The sequence below is a fragment of the Melanerpes formicivorus genome, unplaced genomic scaffold, assembly GCF_026170545.1.
Source record: "Melanerpes formicivorus ecotype bairdi unplaced genomic scaffold, bMelFor1.0.p_v2 SCAF_201, whole genome shotgun sequence".
Taxonomy (NCBI): Eukaryota; Metazoa; Chordata; class Aves; order Piciformes; family Picidae; genus Melanerpes; species Melanerpes formicivorus.
The window spans coordinates 327501-337500 of record NW_027142553.1 but is presented as its reverse complement, the minus strand read 5'-3'; positions in this window follow the sequence as shown (position 1 = coordinate 337500).

Genomic DNA, 10000 nt, shown 5'->3' with positions numbered 1-10000 from the left:
GCACGCAAGCACACGCTTCCCGACTCCACGCGGCCACAGAGGCCGGCTGGGGCTCCCCCGCCCCCGAGGCCGGCCCCTGGCTGCCAGATCCCGGGCACGATTCAGGCAGCAGCAGCGGAAGCGAGCGATACCGACACGCCCGGCAGGGAGAAGGCCCTCGTCTCTCTCCCCGCCTTGCCACGGGAGCACCGGGACGTGCTAGAGGAGACAGCGACCCGCGGAAGCGGGGCGCGCCCCCGGCACGCCAGGACCTTAGAGCCGGGGCGGCTCGCTCGGCAGCGGGCGGGGGTACGGGCCACAAAGCCGCCCTTCTCAGGCTAGAGGTTTCATTTAGGGAGGAACCCTCGGGGACCCCACCCGGGCAGGTGAGGCCTCACGCGCGGCGCCGCTTTTAGCCCCTTTTAACTTTCGCGACGCCGCCGCCTCGCTCTCGGCTCGGCCAACCCCCGCCACACGCAGCTGCTCGCGGCCGGCACCCGCGGGTACCCGGAACCGAGGACGACACCGGCGCCTCACGCGTTTTAGGACACCTGAAAACTCACGGGGCCACGCAGCAGTCACAAAGCCGGTTGCGGTAGACCGGTCCCCGAACCCTGCCCCAGCGCCGGGGGGGGAGGTGGAAAGGGGAGGATGCGGCAAGGCACGCGCCGGGCCGCTAACGCCACGGCTCCCCCCCGCTCGAGCCGCTCGGGGCTGGGGGAACGAGGACGACACCTCACACGCGACGGGAAGCGAGGTGGAAAGGAAGACCGCCCTTGCCCTGCCGGCCGGGGGCCCTTTCCGACGCGACCCGAAAGGCCTCATCGATCAACAAGGACAGAAGGAAAGGAAGCCAGCGGAGGCCCCACGGCCTCGCTCTTCTGGGACAGACACAGCCACGCGCACCCACCACCGCCCTCGGGAGCAGCCAGCAGGCACGGGGCTCGGCGTGCGGGCAACACGCCAGAGGAGCAAACGGGGCGCCCTCCAGAGATGGGGGGGGGGGGCAAGCTGCACCGGGCCGCACCGGCTCACAGGGCACCTCTGCCTCCCCGAAATGTGGGCTTGCATTTTCCCTCAAGCTGCACCGAGTTACAGCTCCATCACAGGGCGCCCCTCTGGAGCCAGGAGGAAGCCGTGCTGGGGCACCGGCTTGCCCTCCTCCCCCCATGCCGGGCTCCATAGCATACGAGTGGCCAGTCACCGCCGCTGGCTTTTCCCTTAGATGCCGTGCCCCCGCGGGCTGCGGCTTTGGCCATGGGGGGAACCCCCGTGAAGAGGGTCCAGTGCTGGGAACTCTCTCTGCCCCTTACCGGGCTCTCTCTCGCCGTGCCTGGACGGGCTTGCTTTCCATTCTTGGTGGGACCGACGCCGGCACCACGTCTCCCCGGCTTTCTCTGCCCCCGTGCCCCACCGGGCAAACTTCGCTTCGGGGGTTCCACACTTCGGCAGTGGCCGGCGCCAGCCACTCGTCAACTTTTTTTCTTTTCCCCGCTTTCGTTGCCGAGCCCGGGCTGGGCTCCGGCTCACGGACGAGCGAAACCCATCCAACACCGCTGAGGGTGCGCCAGCGGCCGCTCCAAACCGCCGCGCCTTTGTTCGGCCCCGCGGGTCCCCTCTCTGACCCGGGCGAAAGCCACCGAGAAGCCAGACGGACCCCTGCCCAGCCGCCTGGCGGGTGGCTTGGAGCAGCCGCTCGGCAGCGCTGCCCTGGGAGTGCTCGGCGTCGCTTGTTCCCTCATATACGGAACTGGAGGGCCGTCAGCTCCGCGAGCGCACAACCAGCCGACCTCCGCCCAGCGGCAGGTCGCAGAAATCACGCCGGCTTGTACGATGACGTAGGCGGAGGCAGAGCGCAACAGCGACCCCTTGGCGACAAGCGCGATCTCCGCGGAGAGCACGTCTACTCGCCGAGGGAGAGCACGTCTACTCGCCGAGGGAGAGCACGTCTACTCGCCGAGGGAGAGCACGTCTACTCGCCCAGGGAGAGCACGTCTACTCGCCCAGGGAGAGCACGTCTACTCGCCCAGGGAGAGCACGTCTACTCGCCCAGGGAGAGCACGTCTACTCGCCCAGGGAGAGCACGTCTACTCGCCCAGGGAGAGCACGTCTACTCGCCCAGGGAGAGCACGTCTACTCGCCCAGGGAGAGCACGTCTACTCGCCCAGGGAGAGCACGTCTACTCGCCGAGGGAGAGCACGTCTACTCGCCCAGGGAGAGCACGTCTACTCGCTCAGGGAGAGCACGTCTACTCGCCCAGGGAGAGCACGTCTACTCGCCCAGGGAGAGCACGTCTACTCGCCGAGGGAGAGCACGTCTACTCGCCCAGGGAGAGCACGTCTACTCGCCGAGGGAGAGCACGTCTACTCGCCGAGGGAGAGCACGTCTACTCGCCGAGGGAGAGCACGTCTACTCGCCGAGGGAGAGCACGTCTACTCGCCGAGGGAGAGCACGTCTACCTCCCGCCTGAGGGAGAGCACGGGGGGGGGGGGGACAAAGACAGGCGGCAGCAGCTTCGGTGAACGTCACCCGGGAGGCGACCGGGGCTGTCCCGGGGCAGTCCCGGGAAGCCGGCGTCCGACACAGGGAACCGTCAGCTGCCGGACCGGGGCGAATCCCCGCGGCCACGGCAGGGGTGGGGGCTCGAAGACAGCCGGCAGCCGCTTCGGTGAACGTCACCCGGGAGGAGACTGGGGCCCTCCCGGGACCGTCCCGGGAAGACGACGTTCGGCACGAGATCCCGGCCGCGGCCGGACCGGCTCGAAGCCTCGCGGTCCCGGCAGCAGCCGGAGCCGCTCGCCGCCTCGGGCTCCCGGCCCCCTACAGATCCGGCGACTCGTTCGCGGGCGGCGGGGGGAGGCAGTGGAGGGGGTGCGGGGAGAAGCGGCAGCGGAGGCGGAGGGGGGGGGGGCTCGAAGACAGCCGGCAGCCGCTTCGGTGAACGTCACCCAGGAGGCGATCGGGGCCGTCCCGGGGCCGTCCCGGGATGCCGGCTTCCGGCACGGGGTCCCGGCCGCGGCCGGACCGGCTCGTATCCCCGCGGCTCCGGCAGGGGGGGGGGGGCTCGAAGACAGCCGGCAGTCGCCTCGGTGAACGTCACCCGGCCGGCGACCGCGGCCGTTCCGGGGCCGTCCCGGGAAGCCTGCGACAGGCACGGGGTCCCGGCCTCGGCCGGACCCGCACTGGGTGCCGCCGCCTCGGGCTCTCGGGACGGTATGGATCCGCCGACTCGTTCGCCGGCGGCGGGGGGAGGCAGTGGAGGGGGTGCGGGGAGAAGCGGCAGCGGAGGCGGAGGGGGGGGGGGGCTCGAAGACAGCCGGCAGCCGCTTCGGTGAACGTCACCCGGGAGGCGACCGGCGACCGGCCCGGGAAGCCATCGTCCGGCCCGGGATCCCGGCCGCGGCCGGACCGGCTCGAAGCCCCGCGGCCCCGGCACGGGGGAGGCCCAAAGACTGGCGGCAGCCGCTTCGCTGAACGTCACCCGGCCGGCGACCGGGGCCGTCCCGGGGCCGTCCCGGGATGCCGGCTTCCGGCACGGGGTCCCGGCCGCGGCCGGAGCGGCTCGAAGCCCCGCGGCCCCGGCAGCAGCCGGAGCCGCTCGCCGTTCGGGCTCCCGGCACCCTACGGATCCGGCGACTCGTTCGCCGGCGGCGGGGGGAGGCAGTGGAGGGGGTGCGGGCAGAAGCGGCAGCGGAGGCGGAGGGGGGGGGGGGCTCGAAGACAGCCGGCAGCCGCTTCGGTGAACGTCACCCGGCCGGCGACCGGGGCCGTCCCGGGGCTGTCCGGGGATGCCGGCTTCCGGCACGGGGTCCCGGCCGCGGCCGGAGCGGCTCGAATCCCCGCGGTCCCGGCAGCAGCCGGAGCCGCTCGCCGTTCGGGCTCCCGGCACCCTACAGATCCGGCGACTCGTTCGCCGGCGGCGGGGGGAGGCAGTGGAGGGGGTGCGGGGAGAAGCGGCAGCGGAGGCGGAGGGGGGGGGGGGCTCGAAGACAGCCGGCAGCCGCTTCGGTGAACGTCACCCGGGAGGCGACCGGGACCGGCCCGGGAAGCCATCGTCCGGCCCGGGATCCCGGCCGCGGCCGGACCGGCTCGAAGCCCCGCGGCCCCGGCACGGGGGAGGCCCAAAGACTGGCGGCAGCCGCTTCGCTGAACGTCACCCGGCCGGCGACCGGGGCCGTCCCGGGGCCGTCCCGGGATGCCGGCTTCCGGCACGGGGTCCCGGCCGCGGCCGGAGCGGCTCGAAGCCCCGCGGCCCCGGCAGCAGCCGGAGCCGCTCGCCGTTCGGGCTCCCGGCACCCTACGGATCCGGCGACTCGTTCGCCGGCGGCGGGGGGAGGCAGTGGAGGGGGTGCGGGCAGAAGCGGCAGCGGAGGCGGAGGGGGGGCGGGGGGGACGATAGTGGCGGGGGGGCGGGGGGGTGCTCGAAGGCAGCCGGCAGCCGGTTCGGTGAACATTCGCCGGGGCGGGGGGGGCGACCTGTCCGTGCCCGGGGCAGCCCCGGGAAGCCGGCAGCCAGCACGGGGGTCCCGGCAGCACCTGTTCCCTGCCCTGGGACTTGCCGTGCCCGGCGGCCGGTTGCCGGGTGGGGGGAGCGATGAGAGGCGGGGCGCAGCGGCCGGGGCAGCGCCGGGCCGCAGCGGGGGGCTGGGCGGGTGGGGTAGGCGTCGAGCGGCAAGCCCTCGGCTGCAGCGAATGTTCGGCGGTGCGGGGCGGGGGGGGGACGGGACGACACGTTGGGGGCGCCGAGTCCGAGCCACCCCCGGCCCCAGGGGCGGCCGGAGGGGGAGGCCGGTGCCTGGCCCTGGGAGCTGCTGGGCGCCGGATGGCCGAGGGTGCGTCAGAAGCCGCCCGAGCGGTCGAGCAGGTCCTCCAGAAAGGCCTAGGGTGGCTTCGAGGGCCCCGGGAGCAGTCGAGGGAGGCCTCCAGGCAGGTCTGGAGTGGATGGGAGGCCTTCCAAAGCAGACAAGGGAGGCTGCCAGCGGGGCCTAGGCTGGCACTGCAGCCTGTAAATGGTTGGGGGGGGGGGCCTCTGGTGCGGCCTGGAGTCTCTGGGTGGCGTCCAGAGAGGTGCAAAAGATCCTCTGGTGCGGCCTGTGGTGGCGGAGAAGCCTGCAGAGCGTGCGGGGGAGGCTTCTGGTGCGGCCTGGGGTGGGTCGGAAGCCTGCAGAGCGTGCGGGAGAGGCTTCTGCTGCGGCCTGGAGTGGCTGAGAAGCCTGCAGAGCGTGCGGGAGAGGCTTCTGCTGCGGCCTGGGGTGGCTGAGAAGCCTGCAGAGCGTGCGGGGGAGGCTTCTGTTGGGGCCTGGGGTGGGTCAGAAGCCTACAGAGCGTGCGGGGGAGGCTTCTGGTGCGGCCTGGGGTGGGTCGGAAGCCTGCAGAGCGTGCGGGAGAGGCTTCTGCTGCGGCCTGGGGTGGCTGAGAAGCCTGCAGAGCGTGCGGGAGAGGCTTCTGTTGGGGCCTGGGGTGGGTCGGAAGCCTGCAGAGCGTGCGGGAGAGGCTTCTGTTGGGGCCTGGGGTGGGTCGGAAGCCTGCAGAGCGTGCGGGGGAGGCTTCTGGTGCGGCCTGGGGTGGCTGAGAAGCCTGCAGAGCGTGCGGGGGGAGGCTTCTGGTGCGGCCTGGGGTGGCTGAGAAGCCTGCAGGGCGTGCGGGAGAGGCTTCTGCTGCGGCCTGGGGTGGCTGAGAAGCCTGCAGGGCGTGCGGGGGAGGCTTCCGGTGCGGCCTGGGGTGGCTGAGAAGCCTGCAGAGCGTGCGGGGGAGGCTTCTGGTGCGGCCTGGGGTGGGACGGAAGCCTGCAGAGCGTGCGGGAGAGGCTTCTGCTGCGGCCTGGGGTGGGTCGGAAGCCTGCAGAGCGTGCGGGAGAGGCTTCTGTTGCGGCCTGGGGTGGGTCGGAAGCCTGCAGAGCGTGCGGGAGAGGCTTCTGCTGCGGCCTGGGGTGGCTGAGAAGCCTGCAGAGCGTGCGGGAGAGGCTTCTGCTGCGGCCTGGGGTGGCTGAGAAGCCTGCAGAGCGTGCGGGAGAGGCTTCTGGTGCGGCCTGGGGTGGCTGAGAAGCCTGCAGAGCGTGCGGGAGAGGCTTCTGCTGCGGCCTGGGGTGGCTGAGAAGCCTGCAGAGCGTGCGGGGGAGGCTTCTGGTGCGGCCTGGGGTGGCTGAGAAGCCTGCAGAGCGTGCGGGAGAGGCTTCTGCTGCGGCCTGGGGTGGCTGAGAAGCCTGCAGGGCGTGCGGGAGAGGCTTCTGCTGTGGCCTGGGGTGGGTCGGAAGCCTGCAGAGCGTGCGGGAGAGGCTTCTGGTGCGGCCTGGGGTGGCTGAGAAGCCTGCAGGGCGTGCGGGAGAGGCTTCTGCTGTGGCCTGGGGTGGGTCGGAAGCCTGCAGAGCGTGCGGGGGAGGCTTCTGGTGCGGCCTGGGGTGGCTGAGAAGCCTGCAGAGCGTGCGGGGGGAGGCTTCTGCTGCGGCCTGGGGTGGCTGAGAAGCCTGAAGAGCGTGCGGGAGAGGCTTCTGGTGCGGCCTGGGGTGGCTGAGAAGCCTGCAGAGCGTGCGGGGGAGGCTTCTGGTGCGGCCTGGGGTGGCTGAGAAGCCTGCAGAGCGTGCGGGAGAGGCTTCTGGTGCGGCCTGGGGTGGCTGAGAAGCCTGCAGAGCGTGCGGGAGAGGCTTCTGCTGCGCCCTGGGGTGGCTGAGAAGCCTGCAGAGCGTGCGGGAGAGGCTTCTGGTGCGGCCTGGGGTGGCTGAGAAGCCTGCAGAGCGTGCGGGAGAGGCTTCTGCTGCGGCCTGGGGTGGCTGAGAAGCCTGCAGAGCGTGCGGGAGAGGCTTCTGCTGCGGCCTGGGGTGGGTCGGAAGCCTGCAGAGCTTGCGGGGGAGGCTTCTGGTGCGGCCTGGGGTGGGTCGGAAGCCTGCAGAGCATGCGGGGGAGGCTTCTGCTGCGGCCTGGGGTCTCTGGGTGGCCTCTAGAGAGGTGCAAAAGACCCTCTGGGTTGGGCTGGGGTGGCTCTTGGACCCCTGCCACACAGTGGGGAGAGGCCTCCGGCCCGCCACCTGTGTCCCTGTGTGCCTGAGTGCCTGTGTCCCTGTGTCCCTGTGTCCCTGTGTCCCTGAGTGCCTGAGTGCCTGTGTCCCTGTGTCCCTGTGTCCCTGAGTGCCTGAGTGCCTGAGTGCCTGTGTCCCTGTGTCCTTGTGTCCCTGTGTCCCTGTGTCCCTGTGTCCCTGAGTGCCTGAGTGCCTGTGTCCCTGTGTCCTTGTGTCCCTGTGTCCCTGTGTCCCTGTGTGCCTGAGTGCCTGTGTCCCTGTGTCCCTGTCTGTGTACCTGTGTGCGAGAGTGTCCGGCACGCCACCCAGCGGCGGCGGGCAAGCAGGTAGGCGGGTGGGCGGGCCGGCGAGGGCCAGTGTGAGTTTGGGGGGTGGGAGGGGAGGCGGCAGCTGGAAGCGTCAGAGGAGGGGGCGTGGCTCCGGCTGGCCCCGGGAGCAGGTTCCCGGGACCGGGACCGGCTGGACCCGGCGGGTGGTTGATCCCGGGGCGGGGGGCAGAGGCGGCGGGAAGCGGCAGCTGCGTGTGCGGCGGGGGGGGTGGAGGGCGAACCGCGGCGGGAAGCGGATGCTTCAGAGCAGGTTACGGGGGCGGGGACGGACGACACCACCTGTCCCCGCCCCGGGACGGGCTGGACCCGGCGCCCTGGACCCGGCGCCGTGTACCCGCCGCCGCCCCCCGCCGCCGCCCCCCTCCGCCACCCCGGGACCCCGACGTTTTTTGGCGCCCGCGCCTTTTTTTGCTCCCCGCCTGCCCGCGCTGCCCCGGGCCCTCCCCCGGGGCGGGGCGGGAGGGAGGGACGGACGGACGGGTAGCCGGGGATCTCCGAGCGCGCGCCACCAGACCGAGGCGGGTCCCGGCGGCGGCGGCGGCGGCGGCGGCGGCGGCAGCAGCAAGCGACGGCGGGGGGGGCAGGCTAGGGAGAGAGGGGGAGCGGCATGCGGTAGGGCTGGGGGGTTTGTTTCGGGGGGGGAGGGGTGGGGGGGGGGTGGCAGCGGTCAGCGAGAGCGGGGAGAGGGGGAGCGGCATGCGGTAGGGCTGGGGTGTTTTTGGGGGTGGGGGCGTTGGGGGGATTAGCGGGCGGGCGGGCAGCCCAGCCAAGCGGCAAGCCGGGGGGCGGGCGAGGGCGGCTTTAGGGCCGGAGGAGCGGAGCGCAACCTCCCCCGTGCAGGCTCCAGCGTGGAGAGCAGCAAGTTTTTGGGGACGGGGGACGACGGACGGGAGGGGCAGCGGCGAGAGGCTAGCTGCGGCAAGGGGCACCGGCACGGCCGCCCTAACAGCGCCGCCTCGGTCGCAGGGGTTAGAGAGCAGCCGGGCAGCCCGGGAGGGAAGCGGCAGCCCGCGTCGCGATCCCCCCTCCAGGGGACAATGTGGGAAGGGGAAGCCGCGGCGGCTTTGGCGGGGGGTGCCCAGCTGCTAGCGGCTTCGGGGGGCAGTTAGCGGCGGCGGGGGGGGGGGGAGATGGGTCGCGGCAGCGGCAAGAGATAACGGCGGGCGGGGGGGCTCCGTGCAAAGCGGGTAACGGGAGACGGGGGGTGTGGGGAGCTGGGGGTGGCAGCAGCGGCAAGAGGCAACGTCGGGAGGGGGGGCTCCGCGCAAACCGGTAACGGGGGCCGGGGGGTGGGGGGGGGGGCGGTGGTGGCCGCGGCAAGAGGCAACGGCAGGCGGGGGGGCTCCGCGCAAACCGGCAGCGGGGGGGGGGGGGCGGGGGTAGCGGCAAGAGGCAACGGCGGGAAGGGGGGGCTCCGCGCAAACCGCTAACGGGAGCCGGGGGGTGTGGGGAGCTGGGGGTGGCAGCAGCGGCAAGAGGCAACGTCGGGAGGGGGGGCTCCGCGCAAACCGGTAACGGGGGCCGGGGGGTGGGGGGGGGGGCGGTGGTGGCCGCGGCAAGAGGCAACGGCAGGCGGGGGGGCTCCGCGCAAACCGGCAGCGGGGGGGGGCGGGGGGTAACGGCAAGAGGCAACGGCGGGAAGGGGGGGCTCCGCGCAAACCGGCAGCGGGGGGGGGGCGGGGGTAGCGGCAAGAGGCAACGGCGGGAAGGGGGGGCTCCGCGCAAACCGGCAGCGGGGGGGGGGCGGGGGTAGCGGCAAGAGGCAACGGCGGGAAGGGGGGGCTCCGCGCAAACCGGCAGCAGGGGGGGGGGCGGGGGGTAGCGGCAAGAGGCAACGGCGGGAAGGGGGGGCTCCGCGCAAACCGCTAACGGGAGCCGGGGGGTGTGGGGAGCTGGGGGGTGGCAGCAGCGGCAAGAGGCAACGTCGGGAGGGGGGGGCTCCGCGCAAACCGGTAACGGGGGCCGGGGGGGTGGGGGGGGGGGCGGTGGTGGCCGCGGCAAGAGGCAACGGCAGGCGGGGGGGGCTCCGCGCAAACCGGCAGCGGGGGGGGGGCGGGGGTAACGGCAAGAGGCAACGGCGGGAAGGGGGGGCTCCGCGCAAACCGGCAGCGGGGGGGGGGCGGGGGGTAGCGGCAAGAGGCAACGGCGGGAAGGGGGGGCTCCGCGCAAACCGGCAGCGGGGGGGGGGCGGGGGGTAGCGGCAAGAGGCAACGGCGGGAAGGGGGGGCTCCGCGCAAAACCGGCAGCGGGGGGGGGGGGCGGGGGTAGCGGCAAGAGGCAACGGCGGGAAGGGGGGGCTCCGCGCAAACCGGCAGCGGGTGGGGGCGGGGGGTAGCGGCAAGAGGCAACGGCGGGAAGGGGGGGCTCCGCGCAAACCGGCAGCGGGGGGGGGGCGGGGGTAGCGGCAAGAGGCAACGGCGGGAAGGGGGGGCTCCGCGCAAACCGGCAGCGGGGGCGGGGGGGGGAGGCGGTCAGGAGCGGGGGGAGATTTCTAGAGATGCCGGCAGACCTTCTCCCCGGAGAACAGCGCTGTTGAAGAAAAGACTGCTTCAGAACACAACCTTTAATGAAAGACGCTCGATGAAAACAACACTTAATAAAAGAAGGTTTCATGCCGACTGCCTCTCTTCATTTACGCCGCCGCGGGGGGGGGGGGGGTTGGGGGGGGGGGGGGGGGGTT